We start from the raw sequence: 5,834 nt of genomic DNA, 5'->3' as shown, positions 1-5,834 counted from the left end.
GAGCTTCTACACTAAGACAGACTAGGAAGAAAGGTCTGGTGATCTACTCCTGAAAAATCAGCCAATGAAAACTGTATGAATCACAACGGTCCCTTCTCTCTGTGCATAAGGTCCCCATAAATCGACAGCGGACACCACCACCACCGTGGGGGAAAGAGAAGACTATGGGTTCCAGCTTTCACAGATCCCCTAGGCAGAAAGGCTGAAGGGACAGATCTCCTGGGGTTCACAAACTTGCATGAGGAAAACATTTGCAGTTTATGTCCACTAATCACTAACTGAAATTTAGCATTTGTGATTAACTGTGACTGTAGAGGACAAATGATGGCAGCACAGACAGTATCTGTAATTTGTCACCAATTTGTCATCAAGAGGAATCAGATATATTTTCCTATCAGGTTACAGTGGAGGCAGATTACGTTTACAATCATCAGGACCTTGAAATGGCAGGAGTTCTTAGAGCCGCCTCTAGGGCTTGTGTTAAAAAAGAAGCACATATACTATATGTCTTCGTTTTCTAGTGCTGCTGTGTCAGAAATACCACAAGTGAGTGCTTTAAAGAATACAAATGTATTTTCTCGCCGTTCAGGAGACTAGAAGTCTGAATTCAGGGCACCAGCTCCAGGGGAAGGCTTTCTCTGTCGGCTATGCGGGAAGGTCCTTGTCTCTTTCATCTTCCATTCCTCAGTTGCTTGGTGATCTCCACGTGGTATCTATCTTCGCCCGTTTGTACTTGCTTGTACTCTTTATATCACGCAGAGGTGATTAGGTTTCCGACACACCCAAAACTGATACAGCCTGACTGTCATAACAAAGAAAACCCAGTTCCCAAACGGGATCACATCCAAGGGGATAGTGGTTAAGATTCCAAAGCATATTTTGGAGGGATACAATTCAGTCCAGAACATCACTACATTAGAATTTAAAAAATATTTGATAACTATATTTTAATGTAATTGGATTTCATTGTAATTCTATGCATTATTTTTAATATAGCATTTTGTGTATTTTATGCATCATTTCATCTATTTAGAAACAATAGTTATCAAAGTCCCAAAGAAGGTCCAAGGGACAGAAATGGTGCTGGACCCCACCCTCCATGGCTTAGAGCTTTGCCCCCAGTGTTCTTCCTCTGATGAGTGGAGATAAAAATCCCTGCCCTACAGAGTGAGGATAAAGAGAGACACTCAACATGAACACACCACAGCCAAATGCAAAGTGACTTCAGTATTCAAATGACATGAACTAAATGTGACTTTCCAAATGGCAAAGAATAGCAACAACTCACAGTAAAAACCAGTTGTACGGGTGAGGGAGCGCAGAGGGTTTGCACCTGCCTTATCTCATACCGGTGGCACGTGATGCCTTTGCCCCTCCTCCTTGGAGGCTTCTCCAGATAGGACCTGATTTTTACAACAGTTGTAGATTTCCAGAAAAATTGAACAGATAATACAGTGTCCATATTATACCTCCCAAGAACAGATTCTCTCTCACACTCACACGCACGCACGCATGCACGCACGCACAAGGCACACTCAGGCAGTTTCCACTATTAAACATCTTGCATTCTTGTGGTACATGTTACAGCTGATGAACCATTACTGATACATTATTATTAACTAAGTCCATAGTTGACATCAGGATTTGCCCTTTGTGCTGTAGAGTCCTATGGGTTTTAACAAATGCATGATGGCATATATCCACCATGACAGTAGGGTTGGTATGAGTCAGAATCAACTTGACGGCAACGGTTATAGGATAGTTTCACCTCCCTAAAAATCCCTGTGCTCCACCTCTTCATCCCTGTCAGTCCCTGGCAACTACTGACCTTTTTACCATCTCTATAATTTTGCCGTTTCCAGAATGTCGTATAGTTGGAATCACACAGTATGTGGTGACCTTTTCAGACTTGTTTCGTTCACTTAGCAACATGCATTTAGGGTTCCTCTGTGTCTTTTTGTAGCTTGAGAGCTCACTTGTTTTTGTTGCTGAGTAATGCTCCACTGCATGGCTGTATCACAGTTTATTTATCCATTCACCTACTGAAGGACATCTTGGTTGCTTCCAGTTTTGGGTGATTATGAGTAAAGCTGCTATAAACATTCACATGCAGGTTTTTTTGGATCGAAGTTTTCAGCTCAATTGGGTAAATATCTAGGAGTGTGATTGCTGGGCCGTAAGATAAGACTATGCGCAGCTTTGTAAGAAACTGCCAAACTGCCTTCCAAAGTGGCTGTACCATTTTGCATTCCCACCAGCAATGAATGAGAGTTCTTGCTGCTCTGCAACCTTACCAGCATTCCGTGTTGCCAGTTTTTGTTTTTTTTTTAAACCATTCTAAAAGGTTTGTAGGAGCCGTGGTGGTAGAGTGGTTAAGAACTAGGCTGCTAATCTAAAGGTCAGGGGTTTGAATCCACCAGCCACTCTGCAGGAGAAAGATGTGGCCGTTTGCTTCCACAGTAAAGATTCTGGCCTTGGAAACCCTATAGGGCAGTTCTACCCTGCCAGTAGGGTTGCTATGAGTCGAAACTGACTCGACGGCAACAGATTTTGGTTGCAGTAGTATCTCACTGTTGTTTAATTTGCAATTCCCTACTGACATATGTTGCTATGAGTCGGAATTGACTTGATGTCAATGGGTTTGGTTTGGTTTTAATGACATATGATGTTGAGCATCTTTCATACACTTATTTGCCATCTGTACCTCTTCTTTGGTGAGGTGTCTGTTCAGCTCTTTTGCCCATTTTTCAATTGATTTGTTTGTTTTCTTATTGTTGAGTTTTAAGAGTTCTTTGTATAGTTTGGATACAAATCCTTACGTGATACGGGTTTTATAAATATTTTCACCAAGTCTATGGCTTGTCTTTTCATTTTCTTAACAGTGTCTTACACAGAGCAGAAGTTTACAATGTAATGAAGTATAATTTATCAATTTTTTTGTTTATGGATCATGTTTTTTGGTGCTGTATCTGAAAACTAACCACCCAATCCAATGCCACCTAGATTTTCTTGTATGTTAGCTTCTAGAAGTTTTATAGTCTTGCAGTTCACATTTTGGTCTATGATCCATTCTGAGTTACTTTATAGGAAAGGTATAAATCTGTGTCTAGATTCCCCCTCCCCCTTTTTTTTCCCCAGCACCATTTGTTGCAAAGACCATCCTGCTTCCATTGAATTGCCTTTGCTCCTTTGTCAAAGATCAACTGAGTGTATTTGTGTGGGTCCCTGTTGTTGTTGTCAGCTGAAATGAAGTCAGCCCCCCCACTCATGGAAACCCTCATGCACAACAGAAAGAAACACTGCCCGGTCCTGTGCCATCCCCATGACGGGTTGTAGATCTGACTGAATTGCCAGGCCTTTCTTCCTAGTCCATCTTAGTCTGGAAGCTCCACTGAAACCTGTTCAGCATCACAGCAACACACAAACCTCCACTGACAGATGCGCAGTGGCTGTGCATGAGACGCATTGGCTGAGAATCGAATCCCTGGTCTCTAGCATGGAAGGTGAGAATTCTCCAGCTGAACCACCAGTGCCCCGACGTGTGGGGGCCTGCTGTCTTTTAATTCAAAAAATGAGACTATTTAGGGGAATGCTGATGGTATTTGTTGCACGCAGATTTTTTAAATTCCCCTGCCCACCCCAGAAAGCACCTGAAGATAACTCTTTGGATTCTGTGATTGCCACAGTGGTCCCTGTGGACACTTGCTACCACCGCACCATATTGTACTTTACTTTTATCAGAACGCACTACTTCCTTTTCTGCTCTACTCTATTTCCTTTTTTTCTTGTTCTCGCCCACGTTATAGGCGTGCACATTTAAAAAATCTGCAAAACATAAAGGTTGGCGGTTTGAGCCCCCCCAGAAGATGCCTCAGAAGAAAGGCTTGGCGACCTGCTTCCGAAAGGTCACAGCCTTGAACACTCTATGGAGCAATTCTCTGCATACACGGGAGACCAACTACAACAACAGCAAACAGCCATTGTTAGCCATGACTGGGAGGGTGCTATAAACTTGGCCATAGTTTGCAGTGAGGATTTCCACCACTTTCCCTTAATTTTAATTTAAATGATTCGCATCTGCAAAGTTATCTGAGGCCTTTTACCAAGTTCAATTGGAAATTTCCAAGCAGCTAACGCCAAGCAGGGCTGGGGAGCCCGAGGGCTGGTTTGGCTGCGCGGCTACTCGAAAGTGTACGGTAGCCGAGGGCCGCGGCCGGGTAAAGCCAAGAGCTGTAATGATGTCAACTTGTTATTTACTTTCCAAATCTGAATGACTGAGCAAGGCGAAAGGAGAATCAATCAAGCACAATGTGACCCTACAGGCGGAAAAAACGCAGCGCTCCCACCAGCGGCGGTGGGGGCAGGGAAGCACGTGTAAGCAGGCCTGAGTTGCATCATGATCTAGCTCGGCTGGGTTTTCGGTTGCACCCTTGGTTTTTCGATTGCATGCAATCCCTCAGCCTCAGTCTGCACGAGCCTCGGGAGCCCGGAGCAGCGCCGGGCAGGCTCCAGGGAAGGCCCTCCCAGGTCCTTCTGGGGGGCCTCGAATGGCCACTGTTACAGTATCAGCCCCGGCCCATTCTGCTGATTCACAATTATGGAGACTGTGTAAGTGTGGACTTTTTCTTGATGTGCTCTGATACTGGTGTGGCCGCCGCCGTTTTACATCACGGACGTTTACAGCAGCGTTTGGCAGGGGGATTTGCAGGTCCGCCTTTGGGATACAGGGCCAGCCCCTTAAAAACTCAGCCCCCCATCCCCCGCCCCCGACCCAGAACAACAAATGGTCTAGTGTTCACGAGGACCAAGTGAGGCTTCGGTTTAAATGGCTGAGTGTACTGGACTCGGAGCATAAAGCCCACTACATACCAGAGGAGGGGCAAACCGATTAAAAAAACGTCCAACAGGAGTGACACCAAAGGGTGGGGGCTGGGGGGGAGTTAATTGAATTAAACGCTAGCCTCACCAATGTGGAGGGGGAAGGCGCGCTGGGGACGGGTGCACCAGGGCTGGGCCGAAGAAGCCATTACAACATCCAACACTTTGCAGACGCCCGAGGTCTGGAGTCTAATGGGGTGGAGGTCAGGAGGCCCGGGTCCCCCCGCTTCCCCGCCCCCACCCACCCGTGTGCGCCAGTTTCTCCCCAAACATTCCTGGCTCGCCTCCCGAGGTGTTTTGCTAAGGTCAAGGCCCCACGGGAGTTCCCCATTTTTGGGGAGGGGAGAGAGACAATTAGGGTGTCCTGTAAGCCGCCGGTTTTGAGGGCGTTGCCCCCTCCGGCAGGTTGCTGGGGGTTCTCCGGGGATTGCCCAGTGGCTTTTCTTGGAAGTGGGGGGGGGGAACCCTCCGGCTGCGGCCCGGGCCCCCTTCCCCCCTGGGTAGTGGGAACAGGTTGGCTTGGGGACTGGGTGGCGGTAGGCCTCGGCTCTTCTCCTCCCCACGGGGGCCCCGGGGAAGGAGTAAGCTTTGGGGCGTGTTGGGAGAGGCCCGAGTTCTCCTCACCCAAGTCGAGGGAAGAGGAGGGCGTGGGGTGAGGACCGTGCAGGGACGCGGGTCCCCGGCACCGTGGGGGAGGGGCCGTGCAGGGACAAGGGTCCTCTGCGCCGTGGGGGAGGGGCCTTGCAGAGACGCGGGTCCCCTGCACCGTGGGGGAGGGGCAGTGCGGGACGCGGGTCCCCTGTACCTTGGGGGAAGGGCTGTGTAGGGACGCCACCACGGGGGAGGAGCCGTGCTGGGTCCGGGTCCTCCCTAGAGGCCGTGGGGGAGGGGCCGTGTTGGTGGGGGACCCCCAGCGCCATGGGGGAGGGGCAGGCCCGCTCGGGGTGCGGGTACCC

The 5,834-nt window shown here is 48.4% G+C and overlaps 1 protein-coding gene across 2 annotated transcripts in view; it reads left to right on the top strand.

The window, feature by feature from the left end:
* The first annotated feature begins 4,019 nt into the window (after nucleotides 1–4,019).
* Nucleotides 4,020–5,834, top strand: part of TBL1X (transducin beta like 1 X-linked) — a 226,795-nt gene continuing 224,980 nt past the window's right edge. For both annotated transcript variants that reach the window (XM_023739421.1, XM_023739423.1), the window contains exon 1: nucleotides 4,020–4,608. The gene's annotated coding sequence lies outside the window, so the exon portion shown is untranslated. The remainder of the gene's footprint in view (nucleotides 4,609–5,834) is intronic.

This window comes from Trichechus manatus, unplaced genomic scaffold, assembly GCF_000243295.1.
Source record: "Trichechus manatus latirostris isolate Lorelei unplaced genomic scaffold, TriManLat1.0 scaffold00134, whole genome shotgun sequence".
NCBI lineage: Eukaryota > Metazoa > Chordata > Mammalia > Sirenia > Trichechidae > Trichechus > Trichechus manatus.
This window is presented reverse-complemented; position numbering and strand designations above follow the sequence as displayed.